Below are 13,979 nucleotides of genomic sequence, written 5' to 3' on the forward strand. Positions count from 1 at the left end.
TAACTGATTTTACTTGCTCCATTTTGTTTTGGATGCCTAGGGATTTCTAAAATTTGATTTTGTTTTAGATCTATGTAGAACATTTACATAGTTTCAGAGTCAAATATGCAAAACGTGTCTGGCTTCTGTCTGTTTCCTCTATCCTAATCCTTCTTCCACACGACTGGTAACCATTTCTTATGAATTTTTCCTTTTTTTTTTTTTAAGATGTGAGACTTTCATTTTTTAAAATATTTATTTTCTGGGCTATGCCAGGTCTTAAGGAGAAGGCAATGGCAACCCACTCCACTGTTCTTGCCTGGAGAATCCCAGGGATAGGGGAGCCTGGTGGGCTGCCATCTATGGGGTCGAACAGAGTCGGACACGACTGAAGCGACTCAGCAGCAGCAGCAGCAGCAGCCAGGTCTTAACTGTAGCACGTGGGATCTTTGATCTTAGTTGTGGCATGTGGGATCTAGTTCCCCAACCAGGGATCAAACCCTGGCCCCCTGCATTGGCAGCACAAAGTCTTAGCCACTGGACCACCTGGGAAGTCCCAGACTTTCATTTTTTTATGTCCAAGTAAGTCTGGGAGGTTGACCTTCACTACTACTTATTCACCCTGCCCCCAGTCCTGCCACCCTTCACAAGTAGAAGAAACACTTACGGTCTACAGCTTAGAGAACACCTAAGCTCTGTCAGCTGACTTGTGAATAGGTCAAGGTGCGGGCAGAAAGATCAGCGGCATTGATCTGCTTTGGCATCCAGGAATTGATCAGCCTCTCAGCCTAGCCTGGGTAGCGAAATGCAATGATTTGAAGGTAGCAATGGCTGTCTTTAGTCTTAGGAGGACTGAAGGAACACATTTGTCCTGCAGTAGCCATCCACTGCATCATCAACCTGATGTTCAGTATATTTCTGTAAAAACTTAAACCAGAAATTGTTTTTTTTAAAAAAAGATTATTTTATTTATTTGGTTGTCCTGGGTCTTCGTTGCTGTGCACAGGCTTTCTCTAGTTGCAGCGAGCAGGAGCTGCTCTTCGCTGTGGTGCTCAGGGTTCTCATTGTAGTCGCTTCTCTGGCTGCAGAGCACAGACTCTAGGTGCATGGGCTTCAGTAGTTGCAGCACGTGGGCTCAGCAGTTGCGATGCATGGGCTTAGTTGCTCTGAGATTTGCAGGATCTTCCCGGGGCAGGGATCAAATCTGTGTTCCCCATATTGGCGTGAAGATTCATAACCACTGAACCACCAGGGAAGCCCCCAAACCAGAAATTCTTCACTGAGGATACCCCATTGCTGAAGGCTGATTTTGGTCATCAGGGAATCTCTTTAAATATCAGGCTAGAGTCCTTAAATATCCCTCTCAGGAAATATTTTCTACCCTGTTCTTTGGTATTCTCATGTCTAGCAGCAGAGACAACTGATAGGAGAAATCAATGATCCAGGAATGGGATCTTCAGTTCAAGGCAAGTGGGCAGCAGTAGTTTGATCTGTGTGTAGAACATCAGACAAACAGAGTTCCTTCAGACATCTCTTACTCTGTTTCTTGGCTTTCTTTCACAGAAATTTTTTTTGAAAATATACGTATCCCTGTGTAAGTCTGTCTGAACCTTCTCCAGAGAAGATCACCATGGCATCTGTGCTCTTCCAAAGGTACTTGGAAGTTCAGTATCTCAGTTCATGTCTACGGAAGCATGGACTGCTGTAATGTCATATGTTTCCAAGTAAAACAGGACTTCATCCAGGATCTGAATGCCTTACTCAGAGTTAAAAAGGACTTCATGATGTTTCCTCCCATATGATTTGCTACCTTTTAGCAGCCAGTAAATTGAGACTGTCTTCCAGGCAAGTTGCAGATGTCTGGAGCATACTCTACTGGGCACCTTTTAGCTGCTGCAACAGGGTGGCAGCAGCAGAGAATCTGGAATCCAAGTCTCCTGATTAAAAGCATCCAATCCTTCTGTCATCAAATGTTTCTTAGTAGCATTGTCACAAAGGATCCAGAAGTACACCTATATATGAAGTAGAAAAAAATAATGTGAAAAAATTTGTTGCCCTGCTACTGCTGCTGCTAAGTCGCTTCAGTCGTGTCCGACTCTGTGCGACCCCATAGACAGCAGCCTGCCAGGCTCCACAGTCCCTGGCCCCTAGGCAAGCATTAATTACTCTATTCCAGTGGAATCATAGGAGGTATACATTGTCTGAGTTTCAGTTGTCAGCACTGTTTCCTGTCTCTTGCGTCATCAGTTTTTCCCCTCTTCTGGATCATTCATAGTATATGCATATCCATACATGCTGTAATAATTCTGTTTCTCACTCTCCTTTATTGCAAAAGCCCTTGAAAGACTTGTCTACACTCACTGTCTCCAGTTCACCTCACCTGTCTTCATAATTTCTATTGCAAAATCCGATAACAGTCTCTCCACGCTATCGTAGAGGGCAGGCCAAAGTTCATCTCTACTGATGCAACTTTGCCATTTGGCTTTAAATCCAAAACTGTATTGTGTGCTGGGAAAAAAGGCTCCACTTTGAAAAAGGAGTTGTGGAGTGCTTCAAACTAACAAGACCTTTAGCTTCTGAACACATAGCCCCAAATCCATCTTTTATTGTGGCTGTAAAGAAAGATCTGACTGCACAGGTGTCTCTCTGCCTAGCAACAGTTTCTTATTGGTAGTATCAAAAAAAAATAAATGTGTAGAAATGTTATGGACCTAACAGAAGCAGAGGATATTAAGAAGAGGTGGCAAGAATACACAGAAGAACTGTACAAAAAAGATCTTCACGACCCAGATAATCACGATGGTGTGATCACTCACCTAGAGCCAGACATCCTGGAATGTGAAGTCAAGTGGGCCTTAGAAAGCATCACTACGAACAAAGCTAGTGGAGGTGATGGAATTCCAGTTGAGCTATTTCAAATCCTCAAAGGTGATGCTGTGAAAGTGCTGCACTCGATATGCCAGCAAATCTGGAAACCTCAGCAGTGGCCACAGGACTGGAAAAGGTCAGTTTTCATTCCAATCCCAAAGAAAGGCAATGCCAAAGAATGCTCAAACTACCGCACAATTGCATTCATCTCACACGCTAGTAAAGTGATGCTCAAAATTCTCCAAGCCAGGCTTCAGCAATATGTGAACCATGAACTTCCAGATGTTCAAGCTGGTTTTAGAAAAGGCAGAGGAACCAGAGATCAAATTGCGAACATCTGCTGGATCATCGAAAAAGCAAGAGAGTTCCAGGAAAACATCTATTTCTGCTTTATTGACTAGGCCAAAGCCTTTGACTGTGTGGATCACAATAAACTGTGGAAAATTCTGAAAGAGATGGGAATACCAGACCATCTGACCTGTCTCTTGAGAAACCTGTATGCACGTCAGGAAGCAACAGTTAGAACTGGACATGGAACAACAGACAGGTTCCAAATAGGAAAAGGAGTACGTCAAGGCTGTATATTGTCACCCTGCTTATTTAACTTATATGCAGAGTACATCATGAGAAACGCTGGGCTGGAAGAAACACAGCTGGAATCAAGATTGCCGGGAGAAATATCAATAACCTCAGATATGCAGATGACACCACCCTTATGTCAGAAAGTGAAGAAGAACTAAAGAGCCTCTTGATGAAGGTAAAAGAGGAGAGTGAAAAAGTTGGCTTAAAGCTCAGCGTTCAGAAAACTAAGATCATGGCATCTGGTCCCATCACTCCATGGGAAATAGGTGGGGAAACAGTGGAAACAGTGTCAGACTTTATTTTTTTTGGGCTCCAGAATCACTGCTGATGGTGACTGCAGCCATGAAATTAAAAGACGCTTACTCCTTGGAAGGAAGGTTATGGCCAACCTAGATAGCATGTTTAAAAGCAGAGACATTACTTTGCCAACAAAAGTCCGTCTAGTCAAGGCTATGGTTTTTCCAGTGGTCATGTATGGATGTGAGAGTTGGACGGTGAAGAAAGCTGAGCGCCGCAGAATTGATGCTTTTGAACTGTGGTGTTGGAGAAGACTCTTGAGAGTCCCTTGGACTGCAAGGAGATCCAATCAATCCATCCTAAAAGAGATCAGTCCTGGGTGTTCGTTGGAAGGTCTGATGTTGAAGCTGAAACTCCAGTACTTTGGCCACCTCATGCGAAGGGTTGACTCATTGGAAAAGACCCTAATGCTGGGTAGGATTGGGGGCAGGAGGAGAAGGGGACGACAGAGGATGAGATGGCTGGATGGCATCACCGACTCGATGGACATGGGTTTGGGTAGACTCCGGGAGTTGGTGATGGACAGGGAGGCCTGGCGTGCTGCAATTTATGGGGTCGCAAAGAGTCGGACACGACTGAGCGACTGAACTGAACTGACAACCCATTTAACATACTAATTGGCTGCTCAGTTCCTCCTTTGCCATAAAGATAAAGGATTATCTCACCATCTGGTTTGGTCCGGTGATCAAATTTAAAATGGCGTTTTATTTCCTTGTGGTGAAAGATCTCACCATCATAACAAATCTACAATTAAGGATATTTCATTGCTCAAATTAGCTGCTTTCCAAACTGTTGCTCAACTACTGCCAACCAGTGAAATCCAAAGCAGCAGCTGGTGTAGCCATTGCCATTCTAATGATGAAATACATCTGGACCTTCGTGTGCAATTTTCTTTCTTTTTTTTTTTTTTTTTTAATAAATTTATTTATTTTAGTTGGGGGCTAATTACTTTACAATATTGTAATAGTATTTGCCATACATTGACATGAATCAGCCATGGGTTTACATGTGTTCCCCTTCCTGGACCCCCCACCCACCTCCCTCCCCATCCCATCCCTCTGGGTCATCCCATTGCCCCGGCCCTGAGCCCTTGTCTCATGCATCAAACATGGAATGGTGTTCTGTTTCACATACGATAATATACATGCTTCAATGCTATTCTCCCAGAACGTCCCACCCTCACCTTCTCCCTCAGAGTCCATAAAATTGTTCCATGCATCTGTGTCTCTTATTCTGACTCGCATATAGGGTTATCGTTACCACCTTTCAAATTCCATATATATGCATTAGTATACTGTATTGTTGTTTTTCTTTCTGGCTTACTTCACTCTGTATAATGGGCTCCAGTTTCATCCATCTCAGTAGAACCGATTCAAATGTATTTTTTTTAATGGCTGAGTAATATTCCATTGTGTATATGTACCACAGCTTCCTTATCCATTCGTCTGCTGATGGACATCTAGGTTGCTTCCATGTCCTGGCTATTGTAAACAGTGCTGCGATGAACATTGGGGTCGTGTGCAATTTTCCTATCGGTCAGACACTGACCAGAGGAGCAGTCATCACAACCAGAGAGAATCTGAATGCCACACATGGTCCAGTGGGTCTACAGGATCTCCGCGCATGCGCCGACCAGGCTGGCAGGAGCAGGGGCAAGGGTGGTGGACTGTCTCCATTGTTTGTTTTTCATATAAATGTTATCTGTGTATGTATATCTGGGCTTCCCAGGTGGCTCAGTGGTAAAGAATCCGCCTGCCAGTGTAGGCTACTCAGGTTCAATCCCTGGGTAGGGAAGATCCCCTGGAGCAGGAAGTGGCAACCCACTCCAGGATTCTTGCCTGGAAAATCCCATGGACAGGGGAGCCTGGTGGGGTACAGTCCATAGGGTCGCAAAGAGTTGGACATGACTGAGCGTGCACACACGTATGTTATCTATATCTATAGTTCTTTTTCTTAGATAAATACTAACAAACTGTGCACAGTTTATGTACCTGGATTTTTCTCTCTCAACGATATATTCTGGCAATCATTCCCCTGTTGTATATAGAGATTTTCTTAAAAATTTTTTGTTTATTTATTTTATTTTTGGCTGTGTTGGGTCTTTGTTGCTGTGCGCATGCTTTCTCTTGTTGCTCTTCACTGTAGTGTGTGGGCTTCTCATTGCAGTGGCTTCTCTTGTGGAGCACGGGCTCTAGGGTGCTTGGAGGAGTTGTGGTGCATGGGCTTTGTTGCCCCATAACATGTGGAATCTTGCCCAGCAGGGATTGAATGCATGTCCCCTGCACTGTCAGGCAAATTCTTAACCACTGGACCACCAGGGAGTCCTCTTCATTCCTTTTTACAGATACAGAGTTCCCCATTTTATGGATGTTCTGGCACAGTTTAAGATGGAATAAGATGGAATAAGGCTATTAGGAAAGATTCAAAGCAAGTGAAACCTTATGGAAGAGGAGGCCTTTTATTTTGCCAACCTGTGGGAAACTCAGGGGACCATGGCAGCTAAGATGATGGTGCCAACAAAGAGACAGCTGAACACATTAACAGAAGATTGCTTTTGGTCCTACAAAATCCTCAGATACTACCTCTGAGCTAAAGAGGAGCTGGAAGGATTTGAGGAAAGAAATTGGCTTTTTCCTTTCCTCCTATATTTCCTTATTTTATATACTCTGTTATGCTGGTAGGTTTTAGAGCAGGCCTGGAGTTAACCTGAAGTTCAGGTATCTCTCACAGAGAGACAGCTGACAGTATCAGAGAAGTCCTGCTTTCACCTTTGGGAAACCACTTTACTGATGCTTGGTATTCCTCCTTTGATTCTTGCTGGAATCCCCTCATTGGGCAGAAGAGGTATTCTTCAGAGGTCTCTGAATGGAGTATAAAATGGTCCAACTCCAAAGCTCTGTTACACACGACCAAAAATTCACTCTCGTCTATTTCCCGTTGTGCTTTCTGCTCAGCCACATTGTCCAGTAAAGCTTACTAAAGACAGTGTTTGAATGAGTGCTGCATAATAGCATAGCCAGCGATGTACACATACCCAGATCTTCAGGGGGTTCATGAAACTAAGATCAGGGAAAGCAGGACACAGAAGATGCTTGCTCTTCTGTTTCCCCTTCTGTCAGTCCACTTCCTCACCTGTCCTCATAGAGAAGAGTTGCTGATATGATTCGTTGTAGTCAACCGACCTAGTCACAGAGAACGAGGTCACTGTGCTTTGAAAGATTATGCACAAAGCCTATATGAGGAAGGTTTTGAAGCAGTCTTGAACGATCACAAAACTTCAGTTCAGTTCAGTCGCTCAGTCGTGTCCGACTCTCCGCGACCCCATGAACCGCAGCACGCCAGGCCTCTCTGTCCATCACCAACTCCCGGAGTCTACCCAAACCCATGTTCATCGAGCCGGTGATGCCATCCAACCATCTCATCCTCTGTCGTCCCCTTCTCCTCCCGCCCCCAATCCTGCCCAGCATTAGGGTCTTTTCCAATGAGTCAACCCTTCGCATGAGGTGGCCAAAGTATTCGAGCTTCAGCTTCAACATCAGACCTTCCAATGAACACCCAGGACTGATCTCTTTTAGGATGGATTGATTGGATCTCCTTGCAGTCCAAGGGACTCTCAAGAGTCTTCTCCAACACCACAGTTCAAAAGCATCAATTCTGCGGCGCTCAGCTTTCTTCACCGTCCAACTCTCACATCCATACATGACCACTGGAAAAACCATAGCCTTGACTAGACGGACTTTTGTTGGCAAAGTAATGTCTCTGCTTTTAAACATGCTATCTAGGTTGGCCATAACCTTCCTTCCAAGGAGTAAGCGTCTTTTAATTTCATGGCTGCAGTCACCATCAGCAGTGATTCAGGAGCCCAAAAAAGTAAAGTCTGACACTGTTTCCACTGTTTCCCCATCTATTTCCCATGGAGTGATGGGACCAGATGCCATGATCTTAGTTTTCTGAACGCTGAGCTTTAAGCCAACTTTTTCACTCTCCTCCTTCACCTTCATCAAGAGGCTCTTTAGTTCTTCTTCACTTTCTGCCATAAGGGTGGTGTCATCCGCATATCTGAGGTTATTGATATTTCTCCCAGCAATCTTGATTCCAGCTTGTGTTTCTTCCAGCCCAGCATTTCTCTTGATGTACTCTGCATATAAGTTAAATAAGCAGGGTGACAATATACAGCCTTGACGTACTCCTTTTCCTATTTGGAACCTGTCTGTTGTTCCATGTCCAGTTCTAACTGTTGCTTCCTGACGTGCATACAGGTTTCTCAAGAGACAGGTCAGATGGTCTGGTATTCCCATCTCTTTCAGAATTTTCCACAGTTTATTGTGATCCACACAGTCAAAGGCTTTGGCATAGTCAATAAAGCAGAAATAGATGTTTTTCTGGAACTCTCTTGCTTTTTCGATGATCCAGCGGATATTGGCAATTTGATCTCTGGTTCCTCTGCCTTTTCTAAAACCAGCTTGAACATCTGGAAGTTCACGGTTCACGTATTGCTGAAGCCTGGCTTGGAGAATTTTGAGCATCACTTTACTAGCATGTGAGATGAGTGCAATTGTGCGGTAGTTTGAGCATTCTTTGGCATTGCCTTTCTTTGGGATTGGAATGAAAACTGACCTTTTCCAGTCCTGTGGCCACTGCTGAGTTTTCCAAATTTGCTGGCATATTGAGTGCAGCACTTTCACAGCATCACCTTTGAGTAAAAGTAGGGTTCAACAAAAATAAATAACACATTTCTTGTTCTTAGGACCATTTAACTTCATAAGTAAGCCAAAACTCCTGAGGTTAATATATAAATTTAACGTAATTCCCCAAAAAGATACTAGCAAAAATTTTCCAGGCACTGGATCCTAAACTTCAAATGGAAAAATAACTAAGGAATTTATTTGTATCATTCCTGCTTGGGAGTACCTATGAAAGGGGCTTCCCTCGTGGCTCAGTGGTAAAGAATCTGCCTGCAGTGCAGGAGTCGCAGGAGAAACAGGTTCGATCCCTGGGTTGGGAAGATCCCCTGGAGGAGGGCATGGTAACCCACTCCAGTATTCTTGCTTGGAGAATCCCATGGACAAAGGAGCCTGATGGGGCTGCCGTCCAGTACGTTTTGACTTATTTATGAAGTTAAATGGTCCTAAGAACAAGAAATGTGTTTTTTATTTTTGTTGAACCCTACTTTTGTGATCGTTCAAGACTGCTTCAAAACCTTCCTTATATAGGCTTTGTGCATAATCTTTCAAAGCACAGTGACCTCGTTCTCTGTGACTAGGTCGGTTGACTACAACGAATCATATCAGCAACTCTTCTCTATGAGGACAGGTGAGGAAGTGGACTGACAGAAGGGGAAACAGAAGAGCAAGCATCTTCCGTGTCCTGCTTTCCCTGATCTTAGGATTGCAAAGAGTTGGACAGAACTGAAGTAACTTAGCATGTACTCACACACACTCACACACCTATAAAAGTCTTCAAAAGGAAGAGCAATGAGAGGGGGCTGGCTTTACTCCATATTAAAAAATACTATAAAGACCCTATAATTCAAACAGTGTGGTGTTGGTGCCTGGATAGATAGGCAAACCAGTGGAAATGGAAATTTAGCATTTGACAAAGGTAGCATCTTAAATCATTGAAGAAAGAGGTTAACTTAAAAAGTTGAAAATGGTGTTATCATGACTGGAGAGTCATTTGGAAAAATACATGTGTTTGGATTTACATTCCCTTTATACGTATATGTGTGTGTGCTCAGTTGCTCAGTTGTGTCTGATCCTTTGCAACCTCATAGACTGTAGTCCGTCAGACTCCTCTGTCCATGGAATTTTCCAGGTAATAATACTGGAATGGGTTGCCATTTCCTACTTCCAGGAGTACTTCCTGACCAAGGAATCGAACCTATGTCTCTTGTGTCTCCTGCATTGGCAGGTGGATTCTTTATCACTGAGCCTGGGAAGCCCTACATTCCCTTTAATTTTTATTAAAATATACTCCAAATAGATGAGTTATTTCAGTGTAAAAAATGAAAATATACGTTTAAGAAAAAAAAAAGCCCATCTCTTTATAACCTAGACATGAAAAAAGCATTTCTATTGTAATTTAAATCCAGCAGATTGATACATTTACATGCTCAGAGTGAGGGCAACTTGTGCCTAGAAACGGACAATTAGGATCACTCCCAGTTGTGAGAATGTTAGTTTTTAATGACAGAAATTAAATGCCCAGGCTGGTGCTGAGTTGTGCAGGCTTGTGCTGACAAGCAGTGATGCCTGCCTTCTGCAGGCAAGATTGAGAAATGGTCTGCATTTCCCATCTACCTCCAATAAGAAATATTCTGCTTTGGAGCCAAACAAGGTATAAAAGGAATTAAGAGCTAGTTTTCAGCCCAAAATATTCATGGGAAGTAAGTGTTCTCCACTTTGAGTCACTCGTCAGCTTTGGTCCATCGGGTGAAAGTCGCTCAATTGTCTCCGACTCTTTGCGACCCCATGGACTATACAGTCCATGGAATTTTCCAGGCCATACTGGAGTGGGTAGCCTTTCCCTTCTCCAGGGGAATCTTCCCAACCCAGGGATCGAACCCAGGTCTCCTGCATTGCAGGCGGATTCTTTACCAACTGAGCCACAAAGGGAAGCCCTTTTGGTCCAGTGCCACTTACTAAATTCATAGTAGAGAAATCATGAGCTAGATGTAAGACAAAAGAGCTCAGAGTTGAGCTTATGTGGTGTGCCAATCTCCTAAGGTGTGTAAAGGAGAGATAATCCCTGAATATACACCGTTTCTTACTTCATTTATTAATTTTTTTTTATTTTTTAATATTTGTTCATGAGAACAAATCTCATGATCCATTGGGTCATAGAAAAATCCTTGGATCATAGAAAAAGCAAGGGAATTCCAGAAAAACATCTATTTCTGTTTCATTGACTACACTAAAGCCTTTGATTTGTGGATAATTAACTATGGATAACTATGTTAACTATGTTAATTATAACTATGGATATAACTATGGATAATTCTTAAAGAGATGGGAATACCAGACCACCTTGTCTGCCTTCTGAGAAACCTGTATGCAGGTCAAGAAGCAACAGTTAGAACTGGACATGGAACAACAGACTGGCTCAAAATCGGAAAAGGAGTACATCAAGGCTGTATATTGTCACCCTGCTTCTTTAACTGCTATGCAGAATACATAGGAAATGCCAGACCGAAAGAATCTCAAGCTGGGATCACGATTACCAGGAGAAATATCAGTAACCTCAGATATGCAGATGACACTACCCTAATGGCAGAAAGTGAAGAGGAACTAAAGAGCCTGTTGATGAAGGTGAAAGAGGAGAGTAAAAAAGCTGGCTTAAAACTCAACATTCAAAAAACTAAGATCATGGCATCTGATCCCATCACTTCATGGCAAATAGATGGGGAAAAAAATGGAATCAGTGACAGACTTTATTTTCTTGGGCTCCAAAATCACTGCTGATGGTGACTGCAGCCATGAAATTAAAAGATGCTTGCTCCTTGGAAGAAAAGCTATGACAAACCTAGACAGTGTATTAAAAAACAGAGACATCATTTTGCCAACAAAGGTCCGAATAGCTATGGTGTTTCCAGTAGTCATGTACGGATGTGAGAGTTGGACCATGAAGGCTGAGTGCCAAAGAATTGATGCTTTAGAACTGTGGTGCTGGAGAAGAGTCTTGAGAGTCCCTTCGACAGCAGGGAGATCAAACCCGTCAATCCTAAAGGAAATCAACCCTGAATATTCATTGGAAGGACTAATACTGAAGCTGAAGCTCCAGTACTTTGGCTACCTGATGCGAAAAACCGACTCATTGAAAAAGACCCTGATGCTGGGAAAGATTGAGGGCATGAGGACAAGGGGGCAACAGAGGATAAGATGGTTGAATGGCATCACTGACTCGACGGACATGAGTTTGAGCAAACTCTGGGAGATAATAAGGACAAGGAAGCCTGGTGTGCTGCAGTCCATAGGGTGACAAAGAGTCAGACGTGACTGAGTGACTGAACAGCAACAAAAACATGAGAACAAACTTCACCGCACATTCTGGATCACAAAATTTCCCCAATTCTCCATCCTTTATTTAAGTAAAGAGTTATTTAGAGCTTGATGTGAATGAAGAAAATGTTTTCTTACACACTGAACCTTGGCCACGTTTCACATTCCCTTTTCCAATCTTTACTGAGTTTTGAGAAAAGACAAGTATTAAGGCGGAATAAGGAGAAATGAGAAGATGTGAAGAGAAAATGAAAAAGTTGAGAAGTGAGAGGCCCAGTACACAGATGGACAATAGCCAGATCACACTGAAAAACAGAAATCTGACCCACAAGCTGCTTGTTTGTAAAAACCCCATTACTATGAAAGTTTGGGCCTTCCCTGGTGGCTCAGCAATAAAGAATCCTCCTGCCAATTCAGGAGACTCAGGTTTGATCCCTGGGTCAGGAAGATCCCCTGGCGAAGGAAATGGCAATTCATTCCAGTATTCTTGCCTGGGAAATTCCATGGACAGAGTAGCTGGTGCGGTACTACAGTCCATGGGGTTGCAAAGAGTAGGACACGACTTAGCAACTAAACCACCAAGAAATTTTAGTTATTAAGACTAACACCTCTTAAATGTCCACAAGTGGATTCAGGAATCTCCCTTTCTAGTATAATATGATAAGAGATTTTTGGGCTCCAAAATCACTGCAGGTGTTGACTGCAGCCATGAAATTAAGACGCTTGATCCTTGGAAGAAAAGCATTGACCAACCTAGACAGCGTGCTAAAAAGCAGAGACATTACTTTGCCATCAAAGTTCCGTCTAGTCAAAGCTATGGTTTTTCCAGTAGTCGTGTATGGATGTGAGGGTTGGACTATATATATATAAAGAAAGCTGAGTACCGAAGAATTGATGCTTTTGAACTGTGGTGTTGGAGAAGCTCTTGAGAGTCCCTTGGACTGCAAGGAGATCCAACCAGTCCATCCTAAAGGAAATCAGTCCTGAATATTCATTGGAAGGACTGCTGCTGAAGTTGAAACTCCAATAGTTTGGCTACCTGATGCAAAGAACTGACTCATTTAAAAGACCTTGATGCTGGGAACTGGAAAATCCCATGGATGGAGGAGCCTGGTAGGCTACAGTCCATGGGGTCGCTAAGAGTCGGACACGACTGAGCGACTTCACTTTCACTTTTCCCTCTCATGCACTGGAGAAGGAAATGGCAACCCACTCTAGTATTCTTGCCTGGAGAATCCCGGGGACGACGGAGCCTGGTGGGCTGCCGTCTATGGGGTCGCACAGAGTCGGACACGACTGAAGCGACTTAGCAGCAGCAGCAGCAGATGCTGGGAAAGATTGAAGGTGGGAGGAGAAGGGGACGACAGAGGATGATGGTTGGATGGCATCACTGACTCAATGGACATGAGTTTCAGTAAGCTCCAGGAGTTGGTGATGGACAGGCAAGCCTGGCGTCCTGCAGTCCATGGGGTCACAAAGAGTTGGACCTGACTGAGCGACTGAACTGAATTTTTTAGGCAGTGGTGTGTTAGTCATGTTTAACAGGAGATTCTCTGGGAGAGTGGGAGTGAGTGAGGCCATGATTTGTAGTGTTTTCTGATTTCCATTGTGTTAATATTTCCACAGGCTGATCTCAGGCTACCAGGAATTTAACATCAGTCAGGCAAGATTCCTGACAGTTTAACAATTGATTTTCTTAAGCTGGTTCTATCTGGCTTTAGCAAACCATTGCTTACAGATAATGAGCTGTTTGCCAACAATTCAGAACCTTAAACCAACAAAGGTGAAAGAAAATGTTTAGGAAAATTAAGGAAACTTGCATACAGATTGAAGTGTGACAGCGTATAGCACCAGTTCCCTAGCTTTTCATGTCTGAGGCTGTCTCTTTCACACAGTCATTAGTTTGTTGATAGTCTTCAGTGGAGGCTGTTTTCTGCTTCTGGGAGATTCCTAAGAACTCTCAGGTTGAGGTCTCTGGCAGGAACAGTCTTCTTGATTCAAGAGGGGCTTATTTCTCCTTAATTAAGAAACAAAGGATGGAGGCTGCAGAGTTTAACTGCTATGTTAGTTATTAATAGTGCCTGTAATGTTCTTTCCATTTGCCATCAAGGGCAATCTTTTTTGGATGTCTCTTTCAGAAGATGAAGCCTCAGTTTTAAAGAGTGAATAGGATTGTTCTGAGGGGTATTTTGGAAAAGATACTCACATCTGGTTGATACACCTGTGTATTGATTCCACTTGCATGAGATCTGTAGA

The 13,979-nt window shown here is 43.3% G+C and overlaps 1 protein-coding gene and 1 pseudogene across 11 annotated transcripts in view; one reads left to right on the top strand and one right to left on the bottom strand.

The window, feature by feature from the left end:
* Window positions 1-13,979, top strand: part of PCCA (propionyl-CoA carboxylase subunit alpha) — a 409,555-nt gene that overhangs the window by 33,246 nt on the left and 362,330 nt on the right. For 3 of the 11 annotated variants that reach the window (XM_081548973.1, XM_081548964.1, XM_081548972.1), the window contains one exon: window positions 1,543-1,632. The exons of the other annotated variants lie outside the window; for them this stretch is intronic. The gene's annotated coding sequence lies outside the window, so the exon portion shown is untranslated. The remainder of the gene's footprint in view (window positions 1-1,542; window positions 1,633-13,979) is intronic. 11 annotated transcript variants of the gene reach the window in all.
* LOC145528657 (asparagine synthetase [glutamine-hydrolyzing] pseudogene) lies at window positions 1,137-5,351 on the bottom strand (annotated as a pseudogene).

This window comes from Giraffa tippelskirchi, chromosome 12, assembly GCF_054371585.1.
Source record: "Giraffa tippelskirchi isolate mGirTip1 chromosome 12, T2T-mGirTip1v1.2.pri, whole genome shotgun sequence".
NCBI lineage: Eukaryota > Metazoa > Chordata > Mammalia > Artiodactyla > Giraffidae > Giraffa > Giraffa tippelskirchi.